The 23262-nt window shown below is 37.3% G+C and overlaps 1 long non-coding RNA gene across 3 annotated transcripts in view; it reads right to left on the bottom strand.

Annotated features, from left to right (window-relative positions):
• LOC107599455 (uncharacterized) overlaps positions 1-22349 on the bottom strand; it is a 47564-nt gene extending 25215 nt beyond the window's left edge. Inside the window, exons 1-3 of one of the 3 annotated variants that reach the window (XR_001610667.1) lie at positions 21773-22349; positions 20204-20241; positions 10759-10816 (exon numbers count right to left, since the gene is read on the bottom strand). This is a non-coding gene — a long non-coding RNA (uncharacterized lncRNA). Of the gene's footprint in view, positions 1-10758; positions 10817-14347; positions 14780-16170; positions 16432-20203; positions 20242-21772 lie in introns of those variants that run through there. The other 2 variants (XR_001610668.1, XR_001610669.1) reach the window with 2 other exon arrangements.
• Between the last annotated feature and the right edge of the window lie 913 nt (positions 22350-23262).

Genomic DNA, 23262 nt, shown 5'->3' with positions numbered 1-23262 from the left:
TCTTTAAAATACAAATCTTTGTAATCCCAGGTTATAATCAGAAGCACATTTAAAACTGTAATATAATTTAATTTCATTCACATGTTTCATAAACATAATCCTTTATGGATTACAATCCGCCATCAAAATGATACATTCAATTCTGGCTGCTGTGAGAAAAGGCTATAAACGATCCTTCACCTGCAGGATCCTCACATGCGATAGCCTAGTAGCCGGGACAATTTCTTTATGTTTACAGACGTGACGTAATGACGCAGTGCCATGCTCGAATTTCCCGTGAAAACCTACCTGTACCACACAAATTAGAAAACATTACTATAAGCTAACCGTTGTAAACCGGGCTAAAGTAAGGCGATAGTTTTGAACACTGGCTGGTTATGTACTTGCTCAAATATTGATTTCGGATCATTTTTAACCAAAAAAAGTTACGGACTGCAGCTTTAAGTTACGTGAGCAGCTAAACAATGAATAAACAATTTGCTTATGTTTACATTCTATATTTAATAATAAGATATTTACACAACATAAACGTAATTACAACTTACATCTGCACAAAAAGACGCACACACACTTATGGGCTAATCAGAATGCTTAAGTCATACTGTGAATATGCTTTTTCAATAACAACATGCAAAATACGGAAGGATATTTGAATATTTGGTGTAAAATGTTATTTCAACTAACTGAAATTGCCATTTTATGATGCCATTTACCAATTAAAAGTATACAACTAAATACTGAGTACATTGAAAAAACTGATGTAGAAACAATTTGCACTCAGAAATTGCTAGTCATTTTCACAAACAATTACAAAGAAACAGTGACACATTGCATTATACATGAAATTCTGATTATACTCAAATTCTTCAGAAGCCATATATAACAAATGCAAGAGGAAATGACCAAAATTTGCAAGTTGGTCAAACAGCTTCAGCGCTTGACAACATGGCTAACAGCTAGAACAGCACCAAACCAGCAGAATCCTTAAACAAACAAAGAAAATATGCATCCACACCTTCTCAAAAGGAGGCTTGGAACACTTTCGTTTTAATTGAAGCACATTTGATCTATTACGCCGGCCAGGCGCTAAACAAAAGGCTATTCTGGGCCCCGAGAAGCTTGCTACAACCCCACGCCGAATTAACATGCTGTACGTTTCCCTCATTGTGCTGGGTGATTGCCCCAATGCATCTTCTTGCTCAGCTAATTAAGTGACTCTCTTCTTTGTCTTGCTGTACTCCAGGAGCCTCTGAATAGGAGAGGGAGGCGAGAGGAGAGAGGCAATGCCAGTGCATGTGCTTGTTTATCAAAAGAATGGGGCTTATTGCAGGACAAATGTGCCATAAAGAAGTGTAAATGGCACAAGGTTGGTGGGGACAGGCAGAAAGACTGTGACACAGTGGTGGAGTTTGTAATACGCCTTTAACAAGATGGGCCCTTCTATTGAAGACAAACCCGGGAGAGACACAGGGTCCATATTCGCTAATAAACTGCATGTACAGGGCCATAAACCTGCATTCAGATGTGTGAGCTCTACAGAAGAGGGAAAAACAAACATGCAAATAAAACTAAGAAGCATTTTATGGATGTTTCAACAAAACAAAGACGCACACACACAAAAAAATGTTTTTAGCATTCTTCGAGCATAATTCATATTTTAACTGATTTTAAACTGACAAAAAAATTAAAAATTAAAACTGAAGTGTCATAAATTAAAACTGAAGTGTCATATATTCAATGTTAACATACTTGATTAATATGAATATTCATATTAATACTAACTTATAATTAAACCAAAAGGTTAAAAAAAAATTTAAAACCTGGTTCTGAATATCTATCTATCTGTCATCTATCTGTCTATCTATCTATCTATCTATCTATCTATATATCTATCTATGACTAAATATGTCAATATTTGGGGAACGGACTGATCTGTGAACAGCAGGTGTCTGTCTGTGCGTGTGCGTCCACCAAGTCCTGGCCAGCTTAATTTGCAGAATCTAGGACTGTTGGTCTAGAACTAGACAATGGCCCCAATGTGACCGAAATTAGAGTAAGGGTCTTTTCTCGCTGCCCACCCCGTCTCCCCAGTCTGAAGGTGGCTGTGTGTACACATGAGTGCGGGTCCGTCTGTGTGCACACACCAAATAAATGAGTTGTGTGTATGCATTGTCCGCGTACACAAGCCCAGTGTATATATTAGCAAAGTGACTTGACCCTGGCAGACTCGGGCCACTGTTTTGCCCCATTGCTGGGTCGTGGGAAAAAGGGATCCTCTCCCTTACCCCCCCACCACCCTCATCTTCATAAATACACTTCACTATTGAAGCAGTGTTTTGCATGGCAATGTCACAGAGGCCTTACTCAGCTTGGCTAGCTTTTCTATTCTTGAGAAAATCAGCCGAATTCTGCACCCGCTTTGGATGTCGCCAGCATACAGCAGCCACTTTAAGCAATCCACTGTGAGAAAACGTGGCCTTTTTTAGCATTTAAACAGTAAGAAACATCAATCAGCTTCCTACGGAGAAATGTAGGCTTTAATTTATGTTAGCATATGCTAGCGCTACTAACAAAACCCTCCCTTTAACGCAACCCCCTCGAGCGCATTCATTTAAAGAGATTTATTTCCTATCAAGGCGTATAATGCAGGGGGTATAATTCAAATGAACTTACCAAGCGAGCTATCGAGTCCTGTATATGAATTCCAATCTATAAAGAATTTTCCTTTCTGCTTTTTTGAAAAACAAATGAAAACAACCATGAGTAATACATCTACAATTAGGTTTGGTTCACAGCATTCTATACAACGGTGAGAAAACCGCTGCATAAATCTCTAAACAAATTGTCGGTTTGAAACTTTCAGCAAGGCAAATTCACAAAAGGAAAGTTTATGACGCAATGCTGTTCTATTGATCAATGCAACATTGTGATGCTAATATAACTAGTATAATCACCAGTAAGATACTAACACTCAACTAGAGAGAATAAACTAGATTTTTATGTTTTCTAAGGTAAATGTGCATTGTTTGTCCATGCTTACCCAAAAAATGCCTCAATATTTGAGCTGGACAGACAACTTCCCAAGTATTTGCTAAACATTCTGAGTGGTTTCTATGGTATAGGAGTTAAAAGAGTCCACCACATGTTTATATGTTATTCTGTTCACAAAAGTCTTCTGTCACTAAAAGCCTGTGGTATATTATTGCTTGGGTTTTCGTCTCTCAGTTGAAACCAAAATCATCTGATTGCTTAGAAAATTACTTATACTACCTTTAAATTTTTTATGTTTTTAAATGTTTAAAGGGGTCATATGATGCGATTTCAATTTTTCCTTTCTCTTTGGAGTGTTACAAGCTCTTGGTGCATAAAGAAGATCTGTAATGTTGCAAAGACTAAAGTCTCAAATCCAAAGAGATATTCTTTATAAAAGTTAAGAGTCAACCACTCCTACCTAAAACGGCTCGTTCTAACACGCCCCCACATGTCTACGTCCCGATGTGGGAAGATTTGCATAACGCCACCCAAATGTTCACACAAAAAAAGAAGGCGTAACTTTAATTCTTGCTGTTGCCACTGCTGCCATGTTGTGGAGTCGCTGTTTCGTTGTGAAAGCGAAACTACTTTGTTTGGCCTTCCAAAAGAGGACACAACTAGAAATCAGTGGTTAAGTTGTATTTACAACACTGTTCCAGAACAGTTCAACCCAAATATTCAGATGTGTACTGCACATTTTATGGAGGATGAGGACCGTTTCCTGAACCAGCCTAATGCGTCTGTGGAAACAAAGGCTGTTTCTATAAAGTTGGGCAGTTCCAACTTTGCAAGGACAGTCTGGCGCTTCTGACTCACAGCCTGTAAGTACGTTTTTTATATTTAAATAATTTGCCACTGATGATTCAAACGCGAGTTTTGAGCAGTGTAGAGTAGGCTTGTTGTTTGTTGTTTCTCCGATCACAAATGCAGACATGGTTTTATGTTTACGCAGCGCGATACGCAAGGCAACGCGTAAAAAGACTGTATAAGTCATAATCAGTAATTATGTCCCCACTGGATGAAACAAATGCCTCATTTGTAATGGGTTTTATTGGTTTTGTCTCGTCCTGCTGGGAGACGGCATCACAGTATGGTAAGGGTCGTAACATTTCCGTCACACGCTTGAGGCATTCGGCCAATCACAACTCACTGGATAGCTGGCCAATCAGAGCACACCTCGCTTTTTTAGAACGATGAGCTTTGTAAAAATCGACGCGTTTCAGAAAGGCGGAGCATAGAGGAGAAACAATAATGTACATTATATGGAAAATAATGTGTTTTTTTAGCCTTAAACCGCATAAACACATTGCATTACACCAAATACACAAAATAATGTTCTTTTTAGCAATGTCATATGACCACTTTAATGTTTTTGAAAGAAGCCACTTATGCACATCAAGTCTAAAGTATTATTATTGTGATGTAAAATCTAATTTATTTCTGTGATGGCAAAGCTGAATTTTTAGCAGTCATTACACCAGTCTTCATTTTCATCCTTCAGAAATCCTTCTAATATGCTGATTTGGTGCTTAAAAGTCATTATCAACGTTGAAAACAGTTCCCTGCTATTTTGTGGAAACCTTAATATTGAATACATTCTTGCTTGCTGAATAAAAGTACTTTCATGAAGAAAAAAAAACTTACTGATCGCAAACTTTGCAACAGTAGTGTCTCTCCTCAATAAAATACTGAAGTACTACTAATGTCTGTAGCACAAACAGAAGTTTTGTGAGGAAAATAATAAGTATAAGCAACAATAATAATTTTAGTGAGAAAATTGTCTTGATCTAAAGCACTAGCAATCAGGGGTTTCCTGCTTTTCCCATTTCAAGTTTACCCATAAACATTTGATGACAATGGTTCTGTCCATGTGCGGCATACACATTCTAACAATCATTCCTGATACATTTTCAAAGCACTACAGTGCAATCTTCCGTGGCATTTACAAATGGTAATGGTGCAAGTCAACAGACAGAACATCTTGAGAATCTATAGATTTCTGTGAGTGCGTGTGTCATGGAGAATTTGTTTATATATGCTGCCTCTTCCCTCTCATATGTGCATCATTTGAGAAAGTCTGCTTTGCATTAAACTATCGAACCTCACGTATATTGAGTTCTTCAATAAAAAGTGGGGGGCTCATCCGGGTATGTGCACAACAGCCCAGGATGAGGGTGAAAGGTGGTTTGCTGGTATGGAGCGAGGGGGTTCATAGCCACAGGGTGCTAAGTCCCCTCTGATCCTCTGTCTCCGATTCCTCAATTAAATTCTTCCTCTGGGTGACTGTGATCTAGAACTAGGCCAATGTCATAGACTGTTTTTCTGGCTTACAAGATGAAGAAAAAGAGACTCACTTGCTTTTTCTTGACCAGCTTGATGCCCCTAAAACGGCTCGTTCTAACACGCCCCCACATGTCTACGTCCCGATGTGGGAAGATTTGCATAACGCCACCCAAATGTTCACACAAAAAAAGAAGGCGTAACTTTAATTCTTGCTGTTGCCACTGCTGCCATGTTGTGGAGTCGCTGTTTCGTTGTGAAAGCGAAACTACTTTGTTTGGCCTTCCAAAAGAGGACACAACTAGAAATCAGTGGTTAAGTTGTATTTACAACACTGTTCCAGAACAGTTCAACCCAAATATTCAGATGTGTACTGCACATTTTATGGAGGATGAGGACCGTTTCCTGAACCAGCCTAATGCGTCTGTGGAAACAAAGGCTGTTTCTATAAAGTTGGGCAGTTCCAACTTTGCAAGGACAGTCTGGCGCTTCTGACTCACAGCCTGTAAGTACGTTTTTTATATTTAAATAATTTGCCACTGATGATTCAAACGCGAGTTTTGAGCAGTGTAGAGTAGGCTTGTTGTTTGTTGTTTCTCCGATCACAAATGCAGACATGGTTTTATGTTTACGCAGCGCGATACGCAAGGCAACGCGTAAAAAGACTGTATAAGTCATAATCAGTAATTATGTCCCCACTGGATGAAACAAATGCCTCATTTGTAATGGGTTTTATTGGTTTTGTCTCGTCCTGCTGGGAGACGGCATCACAGTATGGTAAGGGTCGTAACATTTCCGTCACACGCTTGAGGCATTCGGCCAATCACAACTCACTGGATAGCTGGCCAATCAGAGCACACCTCGCTTTTTTAGAACGATGAGCTTTGTAAAAATCGACGCGTTTCAGAAAGGCGGAGCATAGAGGAGAAACAATAATGTACATTATATGGAAAATAATGTGTTTTTTTAGCCTTAAACCGCATAAACACATTGCATTACACCAAATACACAAAATAATGTTCTTTTTAGCAATGTCATATGACCACTTTAATGTTTTTGAAAGAAGCCACTTATGCACATCAAGTCTAAAGTATTATTATTGTGATGTAAAATCTAATTTATTTCTGTGATGGCAAAGCTGAATTTTTAGCAGTCATTAAACCAGTCTTCATTTTCATCCTTCAGAAATCCTTCTAATATGCTGATTTGGTGCTTAAAAGTCATTATCAACGTTGAAAACAGTTCCCTGCTATTTTGTGGAAACCTTAATATTGAATACATTCTTGCTTGCTGAATAAAAGTACTTTCATGAAGAAAAAAAAACTTACTGATCGCAAACTTTGCAACAGTAGTGTCTCTCCTCAATAAAATACTGAAGTACTACTAATGTCTGTAGCACAAACAGAAGTTTTGTGAGGAAAATAATAAGTATAAGCAACAATAATAATTTTAGTGAGAAAATTGTCTTGATCTAAAGCACTAGCAATCAGGGGTTTCCTGCTTTTCCCATTTCAAGTTTACCCATAAACATTTGATGACAATGGTTCTGTCCATGTGCGGCATACACATTCTAACAATCATTCCTGATACATTTTCAAAGCACTACAGTGCAATCTTCCGTGGCATTTACAAATGGTAATGGTGCAAGTCAACAGACAGAACATCTTGAGAATCTATAGATTTCTGTGAGTGCGTGTGTCATGGAGAATTTGTTTATATATGCTGCCTCTTCCCTCTCATATGTGCATCATTTGAGAAAGTCTGCTTTGCATTAAACTATCGAACCTCACGTATATTGAGTTCTTCAATAAAAAGTGGGGGGCTCATCCGGGTATGTGCACAACAGCCCAGGGTGAGGGGGAAAGGTGGTTTGCTGGTATGGAGCGAGGGGGTTCATAGCCACAGGGTGCTAAGTCCCCTCTGATCCTCTGTCTCCGATTCCTCAATTCAATTCTTCCTCTGGGTGACTGTGATCTAGAACTAGGCCAATGTCATAGACTGTTTTTCTGGCTTACAAGATGAAGAAAAAGAGACTCACTTGCTTTTTCTTGACCAACTTGATGCCCTTCCACTAGCCCTTTCCACCGTTAGCATGTTAGCATACACTCTCGACAATAAAAGGCACAAAAGCTTTTCAAAAAGGTACTAATTTGTAACATTTAGGTACTAATATGTATCTGCAAAGTTACTTTGCAGGTACATATTAGTAGCTAAATGGTGCATATTAGTACTTTGCCAAAGTACTGATATGCAACATTTAGGGGTAAATAAGGTACAAGGGTGTACCTTTTGAAAGGTTGCCACCCTAGTGACAGCTTTTGTATTTCCTTTCTAAGAGCATAGCAACATGGCTGCTGGTATGTATCCCTGTTTGATGCCTCAAAATCATCCTAGATCTTGTACATTTCATAGAGCGCTTTAGCACCTGTCCACTTTTTCAGCAGCATTAGAAGTATTTTTCTATTAATTTTCCCATAGGGATTTTTTTTTTAAGTATTTGTTATAAGCCATTAACCAAGCTATGAGGTGAATCACAACATTACAAATTTTTGTTTGAAGCATAAAAAGTATTTGAAAATCTGACAAAAAGACAAAGGTACAGGACTGTGTACTTAACACCTTTAATGAGGGAAAGAACTACAATCCCATGAAGCATTGCGAATGACAATTAAATTAAAAACAATGGTGAAATAAAACTATTCAAGTTGTTGGTTGCATGGAAAAATATATATTACATTTATTGCAAAATATGCAAATATACATACAAATATTTAAGTATTTTGAGAGAGTAGGGAGAATGCCTTGATTACATAATTTGCGGTGCTTTATGGCAGGGGTTGGAGATCCGTGACGATTTTCAAATAAGCAAAAAAAAAATATTTAAAGCACAGAGAATGAGAATGCCGAGAAGGTTTTTTTGACAATTTTAGGTGTATGTATCTCAAATGCAAGGAGAGGTCAAAGAGGAATCAACTTGGTATTCGCGCGTTGTCTGAAACACGTCTAGATCAATAATAATTAGAACAATCATTAACACGCAATAAATAACAGAGTGTCATATATATACACATTTTTCCTAGAACATTCTTGCAACCCGGTAACAACTCTTCCATGGCCCAGTACTGGGTAACGAACTGGTGGTTGGGGACCTCTGCTTTATGGGAGTGGTTGGAGCTAACAAGCTGTTTCGGCACAATTTGCTGACCGCATCTCTCTGATTGGTAGAAAATTGGGTAATGTACAGCATTACGGGTAATGTAGTTTTGTGGCCTGTATGAGTCTCTTCTTTTGCTGAGCACAAAAGAATGTTGACGGTAGCCAACAACGACTTCTATAGTTTTTTTTTTCTTTCTCCATACTATGGAAGTCAATGGCTACCGTAAACTGTTTGGATACCAACATTCTTCAAAATATCTTCTTTTGTGCTCAACAGAACAAAGAAACAACAACTAGAGGGTGAGTAAATGATGACAGAATTTTTGGGTGAACTATCCATTTAAACAGCTTATATTAAAAATAAGTCAAAATAATACGAAAAGATGGCTTCAACAAAAGCATGTAACATCGATTAACAACCTCAGAGCTCACAGCAGGTCTGTCTTTAAAGTTTATGAGTTATCATTAAAAATTGCTTTCCCTGTTGAGAAAATTAATGAGTTTTTATTTCTGGAACCAGGCTGTTGCACTCTACTGAGATGTAGATACAATAGTTATCTGTCTGTCAAGCGTAAAAGATCTCAAGGAAGCACTTCAACGGTGAAAAGACTTCTTAGTCTATATATTCCGTATCTCCCCTGCACAACACAATATGAAATTACATAAACTCTAGTACTTCTATGGACTGCTTTCTGACTTGCTTGTGCCACACTGCCTTCACAAGAGTGCCATAAAACGAGGCTACTTTCTTGTGTGGTGGCGTTAGCGCACTGAATACACTGCGTGGGAGAGAGTGGGTGAGTTTGAGCTGTGTTAAGGCAAGAGGAGAGAGAAAGAGAGAAAAAAAGGAGCTCATTTCTTTTTCAATCTGTGTTTCACAATGCATGTGTGCCTGGAGAATTGCAGCTAAAGTTCACATGGGGGAGGGAAGGTACCTGCCCCCCATCTCGCAAAGCCCACTAGAGTTGGGGAGAGGAGGGGGGGCTGGAGAAAAGGACAGAATGAAAAAAGTGCCATTGAACTCTGACTTGAGATTGTGAAGGGAAAGAAAGAGAGAGGGTGTGAGTCTGAAGAGGGTTAGAGAGAGGGCTTTAGGTGGAGGAGAGGGGGGTGGCGGAGGAGAGAAAGAAGGGAATTAGGAAGGTGAAGGACTGAACCACCCTCATAGCCTTTCCACATGAGCACACCTTATATACACACACGCCGCCGGGACTCCAGTAATATTTTAAAGGGATAAGGTTCTGAACAAAAGAATTAAAATATAGATCACACAAACGGCCTTCCCATCTCTTGTCCGGCAACAGTGTGGAAACAAATTGGATCAGAGAGCGAATAAGTAAAGCGTTATACTGTCAAGATCGTAAAGATGCTCATTGAACTTGTTATGGTTCAAAATAGCAATAAAATAAACTACTATGATCAAATTCACATAGAAATATTTAATTTGATCCTTTAATATCATCCTCCTGAGCCACGGATTTCAACTTTAAGATGGCCTTGTACTAACCATATTAGTGGTTGTAGTCAACCAATTAATAATTAAAAAAAATGATATTAAAAAACATAAAGATACAATATAAAATGAATATAAAAATGATCATAAAATTTTATTTTTTTTAATCTAACAAAATATATATAATTAAACTGACTACAAAAATCCAAGAAGAAAAAATGTATTGGTCCTTGATGGGAGAAAATACAAAACACAGGGCATCCCATGCTAACCTCTGTCTCCTTGTTCCTGGGTAACACATAAACATAAATTTGAGCTTTGAAATGAACACGTAAGCCAATGCTTTGCAGGATATGGCTCTGACTGGAGTCATGTGACATAAGTCTGCTTTATTCCTTACCACCAATGAGCAAGGCCAAACACTGTTGCCATAGTAATCCCTCCTATGTTTGCCATCAAGCATTTTTGGGGGGGAAAAGAAACCCGTTTTGATGTCACGCGAAAGCCAGTTCACCACAATATCTTAACAAAAACATTCCCTTGATATAAATACTGAATATGTGAACAAAAAATGGCATAGCTTGAAATATGAACATTACCAGGCATCATCTGCTCGTGTTTCAAAAAACTAATAATATATGGTTATTCATGAGGTTTTAATATGCTTGTTAATACTTGCCCATAAAGGACATAAACAAACCTACTCCTTCAAGTCACATATGTAGCAACAGTGAGAGAACCTGTTAATCTTTCGAAGGACATCTTAAACATGCAACCTCATGCAAAATGAAAGTCAAGGTCATATTAAGAGCGCATGACAATGCCGTCTCACTCACCTGATCTAAGGGCAGTTGATTTCCGTGTTTTATCACTGATTTCCAAGGTCTCCTTTTCCTGTAAAAACACAGAATAACACATCTTAATGAATTCAGCATTATTTCACCCTAAAATGCAAGCATTTTTAGTCAAATTTGGGCTATTTTGAGACACTTTAACATGATGTTATTATTTTATGTATGCTTAAATTTAGCTGATATTTCATCTTTGTGAGGCTTATGTATGATTATTCACAGAGCTACTCAAGTGGAGCTATAAATAGGTGAACTAATTTTAAAATGCTTTTTTTTTTTTCAAACATGCATCCCCAAGATCGTAAAAGGCAGTCTGAATTCAGGTTCAACATCACTTTCTTTGTCATGCATGAGGATTCAGAACATAATGACAGTCATATTATGCAGGGTTAAAAGAATATAACATGCTCGAAAATAAATATAGAAAAGATTATTATGCAATAAATCCCCAGATAAATCTTCTTACATAACCAGTAAAGAGTATTGCAAATTTTAAATTTGTTTGTGTTTGCCTGGTTTAATAATCTATGTCCAGGTTTTTTTTTTCAGACCCTTGAGGGGCCCTGAAGTCACCCCAGGGAATGCAAGGAAAGGATAAAGCTTTTGTTTTTCTTAAATTTTCATGACATTTTTAACTATTTGAATGAACATTTTCTAATGATCAGTTCAGAATTATATAAAATACTCGACATGAAATAAATAGCTACATATTGTATAAAACCTGCATTTCAAAATACACAGTTCATGACAGGCATTAATGCGAAAACGAAGCTTATAATATGAGAGAAAATACATTTTAAATGTTTTCTAAAACAGAACAAAGGGGAAAAAATTACCACATGACTAGCTGATAAACGTAATAGTGGTACACACACACACACACACACACACAAACATTTCCTCACCTAAATTCAATCAGTTCATGTCAGTTATATCAAAGCTCTGGCGGAATTAAATTTAAAGTGACTTTTGACGGTAATTGACGGCTTTAAAACAGCAGTAAAACTTCAGAGATACGAAGTAACCGGAAAAGAAAAATATTATACTATTTAGGTTGGCTGTTCTTAATCTATATTCACAGATATAACTTATGTGGGGGAAAACATATATTTTCACATTTTAAGCTATCTATTGAAAACAAAAATCCCAACAGTCATCATTAATTTTGACAACTCTTCGGTTGTGTCTTAATCTAGTCAGCTGCTCATCTAAGCAATATTTTTATGCATCACAAGGCGTCACGAAACTGTGGGCACTTTGATGCCCAAAAGTGCTGTTTAGGTAGGTAGGTCACTTCGTTTTAAGACGCACATGTCATTTTTCATTTAACGGGATGTGAATTAATCAAATGTTTCATCAAATACAATAAATTAATAACACATTTAAAAACAGAGGTTATATTTCACTATTTGGATATCGTATAGGGCTACTACAGTGTTGATAAAGAGGTTTTTTAAGAACGAGTGCATGTGTGTGTGTGTATGTGTGTGTGTGTGTGTGTGTGTATTTTCATACACTGTATAGGGTCCTTTTAAATCTGCCAATGTAAGACTCCAAATAAAGGATGATTTTCGTTCCCATTTCACTTCTTGGATCAGAGGCCGTTGCTAAGATACCAACTCAGAATTCATAAGTTCAGCGGAGAAATGATTGACATTTGCTTTTTGAGGAAAAAATGAAAACTGAATAATAATAGATAAAAGGTCCCGTTTTATTGTGAGTAACAGTACCTGTTTGAAACCTAATCTTTTTGAATTAAATTCAAAGAGCGTCTGCAAACAAAAATGACACCAAAATACAAGGTATCTAGGTTAAATGTGTTATGTGTGCCTAAAGAATAAAACCCGTCACTAACACCAATTTTAATAATACAAACTTAACCCTCTAGTACTGTCACTAAAGCTTCCACCAGTGCTGCAGCGAGCAGGATGTCAGCATTATAGGGAAACAATAGAGATTAAAGAACATGCACAATGTATTTGTATTTACCATCAGTTATTACACATACTACTATCCTAATGTAGCCTATCATGTCCTAATAATGTTTACAAGCTATACCACAAAATGATTTGACCCTAAAAGGGCAGTTTTTCCAAAAGAGATTCAGTTAGCAAACCAAATCAATTTTATTACCTCTTTCCTGACTGTATTAATCACCCAAATGCATCTCAAAAAACACCTTCAAAAGATTTAATTTAAAGCCACATTCACGTTCTCAACCTATAGAATCAAAACACCACTGGCCAATTTTGAGGCCTTGATGCGCAAGTACAACTGCATCCTATATAGCAGTGATAAAACAAGCATTGTGTTTTTATGTCTTAGATGTCTTTTTACCATATACTGAATTCAAAAACAATCTCTACAAGCATAAAATGGATTATGCATATTGTTAATAACAAATCTGAAGAAAAATTTGTCCCATTATAGACACGTTAAATGTATTATCATAACAAAATAAAAGCCTTGCATCAAAAAAAAATTTCAAATATCACCCCAAAACCCTCTTCATGACATCTCCCCTCATATATTTTTAATCTGCAGTAGTGACACTGGGATGCAGAGTTGGTTACATTTAATTCAGATTAGTATTAGACGTAGACAATAGCAGTGCTGCGTATGCCAGGTGCTAAGACAAGACTCCATCTGCTGGGGCCCCTAACACAGGACCAGACACATGTTAATGTGGGAAAATGTCTGGGGCGCCTCTCAGACAGGCCTCTCGCTGCACCTCAGACTCTATTCGTGTCATGCATCTATTACACGTCTGTGCTCTCCCCCATAAATGACGACTTCTAATGATTTGTGCGAAACCGAAAAAAAAAACATTTAAGCAATCAGCAATTACTGAGACCATCAGAGGTCAGTTTACTGATTCCTTATAGCGACTGTATTGACCACATTTGTGGTATTCTATGCAAAAATCACAAAATATGGAGATTATTGGAGATTTCAAGGAACTTAAAAGACATGCCTTTTTGTACAAATAATAATGGCTTTTATGTGTAAAAGATCCATCTCGAAGCTCTCATATCACTCACTAACACACATTTCAGCCTTGTATTTATCATGATCACATCCTAGGATAAAAAATAGCTGTGTGTGATGTAGCACTAACCAATCACGGACATCAATTGCCAAAAACAACAGCCAGTATGTACTACAACCTATAGACGTAGGCCTATAAATACTAGAGTGCTTATGAGAGGCCAGTTTTATAAAACATTTCAAATAAGACATTTGCAAGCTGCATGTGTCATAGAATGATGTCATAGCCTCGACATTTCATTTCTAGCATCATGAATGGTTTTAGAATTGGGAGCACAAACAAAATTCTGGAAGAGAATAAAAAAAAAAAACATCCACTAAGCACAATAAAGGTCTTCCAAAACACTCATTTTGACAGGTGTACAATGACGAGGTCAGTCTTTCACCTCTTTTTGTAGTCAAAATGACCTGATGGAATAAAATAGCAAACATTTTATAGTTTACATTCTATAATAAGCCACAAACGCGGATTATTTCCTAGTTTAGGCATTACAATAAGACACAAAGAGTGTCAAACCACACACACCTCCGAGGTCCGACTTTCCCATATTATATGAGAACCACGTGACCCTCGAGATCCGACCAATCGGTTGAGACACCTCGATGAACCGATTCCTGTCATCCCGAATTCATACATCAACATCATCACCACGGCTCTGAAGGAATGTTGCCCAGCACAAGCACACTTGAGAAAGAACGCGAAGTCCGCCTGAATCTCAAGCCTTCGCGTTTAGTCCGCGTTCTAACGCGTCCCTATGTAGCCGGAGGCAGATTCCACGTAAAATCCATGTCTTCCGCTTAGCTTTAGGTAGTCCAGTCCTTCCAGACCACTGAAACGCATTAACGCAGCGCCAACTGCAAGCCTCGATGCTCTTTTTTAGCGGACATCGCCGTCTCCCACATACCCCGACCATCCACATCCCTCCGGCTTTCCAGCCTCGTTCCCATTCAAAGCACTCCGAAGTCTTTGGAATTAGTTTATACATTCGGTTCTCTAGCTTTATGATATCACATAAACTCATACAGCTAGATAACCAAAGAGAAAAACTAACCCATGTGTCTTAAAGGGACCGCCGCGTACGCCAGATGCAGCTTCTGTTGTGGTCACATGGAGCTATTGCATTCACTGCCGTGTGTGCAGCTCCGATACAGTCTCACTCACTCTTTCAGCCCGCACACACATACACGTGGGCTAAAAGCACTCATATTATGTGCGTTTTATAGTCTAATGGCTATTACGCACAGCATGCATTTTGGACATCCAACACACCGCAATGAGTTACAATGTGTGTGAAACGCATTTTTTTATCATCCAGTTGGCCTAGCGAGGTCGGAGCTTAGAATTATTAAAAATCCACATACATCTCCAAAAAAAAAACTCCAGTGATCGGATAACTCGTTTGAATCAGGCTATGCAATACAATAAGGGTTCAATTAGGCTACGTTATAACGCGTTGACATTTACCAATGGCACGCTGACAGAACACTCGTTTAAAATAGCCTAGCACGCGTCCGGTTTTATTTCAAATAATAGTGCAAAATACCATATGAATTATCGTTTGGCTATTCTACAGCACAACTACGTATATGACTTTTACTGGATGCATTATAGGATATAGCCTATGCTGTCATTAACAGGCTTACATTGGGAATCTAGATCCGGCCTATTAAATGGCTCATCTGGTCAAATGAAATATTGAAAGGTGTCCTAAAATACTTTACAATTGAACCTGTCCTAGCCCATATGACTTGATCTGAATTAAAACGCTGACGAAATTGCATCTACCTCAACTGAAGCAAATAGCCTAAAAATGGCAACAAGGTTTTTTTAATGGTTCTTATGTTCATCTCAATCAACCGAAAACCAAAAAATAATAAATAAATAAAAAAACACACATTTTGGTTGTTCATGAGTTGTACAGATCTTTGTAAATTAAGAAGTTTTTGATGTTTCATTAGGTTCTTCATATCAGTGTTTTGGTGTCTGGGTTCTTTAGAGCACCACAACACTGAGGTTTTCTAAAGAATTCTCTGCAGAACTTTGAAAGGTTTCGGTAATGATTTTTAGATCTTAGTGGAACTTTAATTTTAAAGGCTGTAATGCGAGCTTTAGTAGGCTATATATCATCTAAATCAGCTTAATTAAGTATGTACACTAGGACTAAGAATTTGACGACTGATTTGTCTTAAAGAATAGATGAATAAGATATAAGTACATTTTAACCAATAAAATACAAACGAAATCCCCGCGTAGATGGTTTAAATGACGTTACGTTTGAAACACACAAGATAGACATGAGCTAGCTCTCAAACAACGTGTGTTTAATGTCACAAAATGAGGTAACTCACAATTTCATTTCCCATCCAGCGTTTTCCAAAAACGTCCAGAACATCCAATTCATTCAAACGACAGCGCTCCCAAAAAAAGCGTGAGAACAAGTTGATCTCAAGGTTTACGCGGCGTACAGATGTCTTTTCGATGACCCCGCGATTTATTTGCTAAAGTAAAGCCGTTAAGATGGAAATAAAATCTTTATCGTGAAATCTTACAGCTAAAAAGCCAAGCACGAGGAAGCGCAAGGCTCCGGCAGCAGCACTGAACGGGAGAAGATTGAACTGAGGGGCTCCTCTGGGCAGGGCCACGGGGGTCACACCGCCAACACAACTGTGATGTCACCAGCATTAACCAAGAATGCTTATTGATGATACACATGGCTGAGCAGGGCTGAGACACCCGGGGGACACGCCCGTGACCGAGCGTCCGAAAGACCGATGCTTAAGCTAAATATGACCTCCTTAACCTAACGAAATCTGTTAAGTTATTCAAAATACATTGAAATATCATTCAGACCAATAATGAGTTCAATGCACGTGTTGTATGATGAACATATTTTCCATTTCAAAATTAAAAAGTCATTTTGATGTTTTTGTGGGGCTTAGTGCCAAAAATGTCACTAGTCAAAATGTCCAGGTGGTGTAACCATTTCAAGACTGTAAAAAAGAACGTCTCATTAAAAGACTGATGTTCTTGAAGAAATAGTTGTAGTATCTTAAAATAATATAGTCTAAGTATATTAAAAAATTATTAAATTCATTTAAATAAAGAGGCGAGGCCGTTTTTTTATTTTTTTTAAGTGTTTGGCCGCCAAATCAACGACAGCGTGGTGTAACCAACAATCAGGAAGCCATTTTGATGTCATATATGAAAATAAAATCATAAAACACAGATGAACGGCTGTGAGTCAGGAGAAAGTTCTTAAAAATATTACATATTTTGACATTTTTATGAAAAGGCTCGTTATGCTCAGGTCAAATGGAATAACTCTGATACACACACACACACACACACACACACACACACACACCTTGAACTTAAAAATAACGTATTAAGATTAAAATAAAGTATTTAGCTCTTTTTACTTGATGTTTACACCATTTGGTTACATTCAGATGTATGGATCCGACACTAAACCAAACCAATAAGTAAGTAAATAAGTAAGTAAATAGGCCTAAATAAAACTGATGAAATTTCTACTACATTTTAAAAACATTTCTAATTTGATCATCTCGGACATCCTTATTTATCATTGACCCTTACGCCAATAGGTTGCTTTATTTGCCATTTAACTGATAAATGCGATGTAATACAAAAGAAGAAATGTTTAAATCCAGTTTGTTTCTTGTGGCGCTTAATATCACACTGCATTCTTTATGATTCTGCAGTTGTGGACGAATAAAATCTTTATTGGGTGTTGCTTGCAAACGTTAAACACTGTGGAACTCGTATAGCTACATAACTTAGCCTACTGTATGGGGCATGAGACCAGAAAGGCTATTTAAATTTTCCCAATAAAGACATTTTAATAGACGTTATATTATAGGATCAGATGTGAAAGACCGGTAAAATTTGAACCTTTAATGCATATTTACGCAATTTGAATAATCTATCAATTGAAGAAATGGGTGCGAATATCTAATAACATATATTACAAATAAATAAAATTTTATATAATAATATATGAAATAAACATTTAAAAATATGCATGAATGCAGACAAGCAGATGGAGTCTCCCTCCCTCCCTTTTTTTATGTCTATCTCTCTCTCTCTCACACACACACACACACACACACACACACACACACACCTTATTTGCCATTACAATATATTCCCCAGTTCATTTGAAAATGGGATCTCCCGGTTGCTCCATATAAAACGAAATGGACTGTTCCATTTAGCAAGAGGAAAGCAAGATATTTCGTGTGCACTAAAGAAACACTACCGTGCAAAGCAATACATTTGACATTTCGGCTGCTGAAAAACTCGAGTCTGTGTTTTAAATCAAAGGAAATCAAGAAAACAAGTGGCGTTTTTTGTAAAAGCTAGTTCTACATCTGTACATAATGCAGCCTCATGCAAGCGTGTGGCCTAAAGGTAAAAAATGAGAGCACTTAGCCTACCAAAATAGATACTGATGAAGAAAATCTCAACACTAAATGATAATTAGCTTGCTACAGAAATCCACAGGTTAATTACAGTTAGTATTTACAGGTTAAACGACACTATTTGAGCAATAATGAACTACTCTAACTTTACACACAGTTACTTCGTTAATTTCTTGACATTCGAGCTAAAAAACATGGTGCAAAATGTCTCGGATCTAAGAAAATCATCTTGGATCTATCTATATATCTATCTACATATATATATATATATATATTATATAACTCTAATAAAAGGACAGTACAACGCAACGAGGGAGTGCCTCAGTTTAAACATGATATTAAATATAGCTATATGTCAACAGTACGAATGTTATTCCAGTCTCGGAATATAGTTAAGAAAGAAGAGGATGAAATATTTTTTTACGAGCGTTTAACGAAACGCTGTCAATACGTACCCCCCCCCCCCCCCCCCCCCAGATGATTTTCAAACATCTTCGGTTCATGGACAACCATTATATTTCCAGCGAGGCTGCAAGTTATAGTGTGATTTTAAGTATATAACTTTATTAGTGATTATAGGCTAAAATGGTTTGCAGTTTTATTTTAGGTTGTTGCATTTGTAAAGTTGCGATGTAACAAACGAAGAGCTTCCTTTCACATATTTATCATAGTCAAATTCTATCTTACAAGGTTTCATTTTAATTAATGTGTTTAAACACACGGAGTGTAACTGTAAAGACCTCAGTGTCCAGTTTTATTTGAGTAAAGCTTGCCTATTTTTGGTAACCAATAAGAATAGCCTTATTACAAAAAAGCATGGCAAATATTGTTAGTTGTTTGTTATCGCTTATTCTAACATAAACACGCTAAATGTATAACTACATACAATACTCATGCAAATACCACTGTGAGAGTCTTTCTATCTTGCTCGCACCTTCCATCTCAACCCCCGCCCTCACACACACACACACACACACACACACACACACACACACACCTCCACATGATTTAGACACTCCCGCTCTTTGCGTCATGTCCTGTTTCAAATATGCGCTTCCTATCATGTTCAAAAATAGACTGTAACCCCTGAATACAGGCCTATATAATACAAACAAGCAATACAATACATCGCACCTTTTAAACAAATAATCTTCTGTTCTTTTATATAGCATATTTAAGCAACACTGATTCCACAATAACTTAAAACGTTTTAATAGCAATAAACAATAATATATAATGAACAATAATGAGAAGTACACTACTAAGATGTGTATTTTGCAATATGATTTGCAGTTTGAGACACACAAACGCTCAGTCTCCGCTAACAGGTAGAAGGGAACTGTCCTTGGTGCTGAAGTGCATGGTACAGAAAAGGCCGCTGGAGTTCCTTATATCTTTCACAGTCATTTCATGCTGAAGTATAAGTTTGACATGCATGCTACCATTTTTTTCACAGTTTGATTGTTTTTAATTTCTTTCTAAAAAAAGCCCATATTCGCTCCACAGGACTTTATTAATAGATAGACTAGTAACAGTAGGTTAATGCAAATTGTCAGTTATTCAACATCAAGATTATATAAAAATACATAAATAAATAAAACAATTACGCAGTTTTACACAATTTAAACCATTTATACATGGAGACGAATTGCTGTTGGCATCGTCAAAGATCAAAAATCGGTCCTATAAACCGTAATATGAATATCTCTAAAAGAATATATTTGCTAAAACGTGGCTGGAAGAATGTTTATTATATATCGTTTTTTTTTTGTATTACATTATTAAGTATAAAGTTCTACCGCTAAACACTTATACAATCAACGTTTCAATTACACTTCATTCTCTCTACTTATTACACATAATTCATTACTCATATATAACAGCCGAAACAAAAACGTTCACATAACAAAAACATCTGTCAAATCGTTTTAATCCTTACCTTTTAGTGGACAATGATGACCTGTCATCTCTGAGTGCCTGGAGGAACATAATGAGAATCAACGAACAAACAATGTTTGAGTCCTTATCCAATTTATTTATTAAAATTTTTGCAGTTTAAAAAAAATATATTATTAATAACTATTGTACCTAATGCTGCAATCATGTAAATACAAAAAGAGCTGTTTAATAGACATTGTGTCATAACAACACTGATAATATAAAGTCAAATGTTTTGCTAGAGCACTGACATTACAATATGCAGTTTACAAAGCAGTCTGTAAAAAGTACAACCACGTGCTCTTCTCTCTCTCACACACAAACACACACTAGCCTCATTCTAGATCCAAAAACCTGGCCAAGAAGCACTTTTTCAGGCAAGCTAATACATTTTTAAAAACAAGTATAAAAACATAATCATAATAATAACAACAACAACAATATGGGCCTAGTAATAACGTGTAGGCTACTATGGGAAAAAAACTCTTAAAATAGCCTACAACGAGTATCTTTCAGTCTATTGTGGCTGGGTAGAATACAGTTTAGAAAGAAAGAAAAAACGTTTGGGGCCTTTTGTGGGGTTCCAGGGATCTTCTTGGTCTCTATTGTTGACCGCTCCAAAGGCCTGATTAATTAATTTCACACTGTAGCTCCGGAGAAGATTTTCCCACAAACAAGCGACCGAAAAAAATTCAGCCCTAAAGAAAGAAGTCAACATCAAGTTCAACAACGTGCGGGCTGCTCATTATCATGACAATAACGTCTGGGAGCACAGAAGTCCCCTTAACAAGAGGGTCTGGCGTCAACACACTCCACCTCCCGGACCCCCAAACATTTTCCCAGGCTCCTCTAACAATCGCACAACTGTTTGCTCCCCGGGCTCGCCTAATGATCACTTCATACAACGCTCAAAAGATGATTTAGTTCAAATACGCCACATTAACTTTCCCTTAACAAAAACAGCGTGAGAATTAGATTGAGTTCAATGTGAAATTTGCACACATTTCTTTAGACTAAAAACTTGTTTTAGTTATTTCAGCAATTTACTGGCATTTGGGACTGCCTTAAAACAAAATACTGTAAAAATACAGTGAAACATTACATGTTAACTGTACATTTTACAGTTTCAAACTCGTTCAATTAGGCTATACATGCATATTTAAGGTACTAAACTCAGGACACATGATTCAAATTTTGTCCCAACGGCAACCATAGCCAATGGAAACACAAACGGAGCACATTATTAGCTAAGCAAACATTAGCTAAACAATCAAGAGTAAAACACTTGAATTTAAAGTGCTATAAACATGAACCAAATAACATCAAATGCAACAAAAACTAGGGGAAACTAACTTTAATATGTTGTATTATAAGTATTTTTAAGTATACACTTGTTGTCATTATATATAAAGTAACTTATAGTCAACCAAGTAAGAGGATTTATTGTAGATTTTTTTAATTATTCTGCGTTGAAATGACTAACGTTTTTACAGTGCAGTTAAGGCTAGCTGTATTTCTCCGTGGTCACTATTAATATGTCAGTACAAATGAGTAGGCTATATTCACTTACCAAACTTGATTGAGGTGATCCATAACACCATAATCATAATATCTAATCCACAAGCAAATATCAAAACCTCGTAAAAGCAGAGGTCTTCGCAGCAATGCATTTGTTAAAAACCACGAACTATCCCCCAGAATCGCGTTAACTCGCATCTACGTCCCTATAAAGTGCAACACGAAAGGTACTGATGTCAGTTAGTTACAAACAGCCATTGACGTTGACTTGAGTGATCTGACGCTCAAGCGCACAACTTGTTATCCAAATTCCTGCCAAGTATCCAGTGCTACAACTCCGAGGACTGCTATGACCGAGTCTGCCGCCGGTCCCCGTGCGTGGACGTGTGCAGAAACTCAAGCAGCTCGCGCTTAAACGGCGTCCCGTCGTGAATTGATGAGTTATTGTTCCAAAGTCAGCGTGCATTATCCCTTTAGAGTCACGCCCATCTTATTTCTCTCGCCGTTTTGGGTTGGCAAATGGGCAGACTTAAAAAAAGAAAGCTCCTCGGTTTCGTTCCAGCTGCGAATACGCGAAGAAATAAACGCAACTTATCCATACGAAGCTTACGGACTCAACTGCACATCTATAATTGTTAAAACCGTCACAGAGCTTGCAGGTGCACATGATCATACCTTTAGGTTCCTGTACTGACAGCACGCACGCACGCACGCACGCAAGCACATGCACAGTGCGTGAGTGCGGTGCAGGCCAATAGACATTCATGTTATTTATTGATCACACAGTTTTCCAGTAGATATTGGCGCCTTGTATTACAATTACTGTGTAGACAGTTCGGGTAGCTATTCATTCATATCTTAGTTGCGTCTACCGCTTAGAGTTTGTCAGTGAAATTTCTAAATGGAGGTGTGTGTGTGTGTGTGTGTGTGTGTGTGTGAGATTGACAGGAAGCATTCATTAAAAGGCGAGAGGGATTCAGGTTTACAGCGTGTATGGTTGCGTCTTGAAGTCAGAGACCTGGAGAATGTGTAGGCCTATATGTTCGCGGTTTAAAATGTTCTGCATTTTCTGATTGCAATTTTTATTAATATAGGTCAAATCCGATAGGCTATGTATGCCGTACTTGCATTTAAATACTTAGAATGTATTACATCAATGTCAGGGATAAACTTTTTATAGTTAAGAAAAATATAGGCACATATTTTACATGATCAAATCAAATTTTTAAAATGGCACCACTCATAGAGAAACAATAAAATTAATCGTATTCAGCAGGGAATATACAATACAACGCAACAGATATTTTTTGTTAATTTAATCTTCATGCCAGAGGAAAAAAAAACTGGTTCCATGCAAATTTCTGTTGGCCTTTTATTAACACGTCGTCACTGAAACAACTAGAAAACAGCGACACCCATCGGTAAGACACTTTAACATGGATATAAGATCATCTTAAGACTGAGCATTCCGTCGTAGGCCTATCAATTATGCAAGTTTACATGTCAGAAGACATGAGATCTGTGTAATGCATAACCGTCTCA

The sequence above is a fragment of the Sinocyclocheilus grahami genome, unplaced genomic scaffold (assembly GCF_001515645.1).
Source record: "Sinocyclocheilus grahami isolate Dianchi unplaced genomic scaffold, SAMN03320097.WGS_v1.1 scaffold267.1, whole genome shotgun sequence".
In the NCBI taxonomy this organism is placed as follows: Eukaryota; Metazoa; Chordata; class Actinopteri; order Cypriniformes; family Cyprinidae; genus Sinocyclocheilus; species Sinocyclocheilus grahami.
This window is presented reverse-complemented; position numbering and strand designations above follow the sequence as displayed.